The sequence below is a fragment of the Ovis canadensis genome, chromosome 12 (genome assembly GCF_042477335.2).
Source record: "Ovis canadensis isolate MfBH-ARS-UI-01 breed Bighorn chromosome 12, ARS-UI_OviCan_v2, whole genome shotgun sequence".
In the NCBI taxonomy this organism is placed as follows: domain Eukaryota; kingdom Metazoa; phylum Chordata; class Mammalia; order Artiodactyla; family Bovidae; genus Ovis; species Ovis canadensis.
The window spans coordinates 71,964,098-71,964,869 of NC_091256.1; positions in this window are offsets into that span (position 1 = coordinate 71,964,098).

Sequence of the window (772 nt, forward strand, 5' to 3'; positions counted from 1 at the left end):
CCATCGATGTTGCAAATGGCTGCCACTTTTAAAAATTGGTTTTCAGTTGTTTTTTAAATCACTGAACTTTTCTGGACCATTGCTACTAATCTTCCTTTTTTTATTTAGTTCTTTTTTCTAAAGATGAACTATGTCAGCTATTGCTTTTCCTTGTTTTTATTTATTTATTTATTTTTTGATTTGGACCATTTTTAAAAAGTAATTATTGAATCTGTTATAATGTTGCTTCTGATTTTTATGTTTTGGGTTTTGGTTTGTGTTTTTTTTTTTTTTGGTTGTGAGGTACATGAGCTCTTAGCCCCTTGACCAGGGATCTTAACTGCACTACCTGCATTGAAAGGCGAATTCTTAACCTTTGGACCACCAGGGAAGTCCTCCACTATTGCTTTTTAAATCTCCTCCTTCTCTTTCTTTCCCCACTGTTGATCATTCCACTCTTGCCTGTGGAATATTACTGATGCACATATGACAAACTTTCTGCTTTTCTAACTCTTTGCTGGCTCAAATTCTCTCAGGATCTATCTCCAGTTGTAAAGTTCATGTAACTGACTGCTAAATAAGCAAGACTTAGGGGTACAATAATAAAAGCAGCATCATTCTTGCACTGTCCTTCTAAATCTATTCTGTGAGGGAAATCCTTCTCTTACTCCTAATAAAGCTCAGGAAGTTCTCATGACTTCTCTGATCAATTTAGTTAATAAAAAGTATTAAATCACATAAGCTGGCAAACAATGTTAATTCAGTAATAAAACATCCAGTCCAATTTATGAAT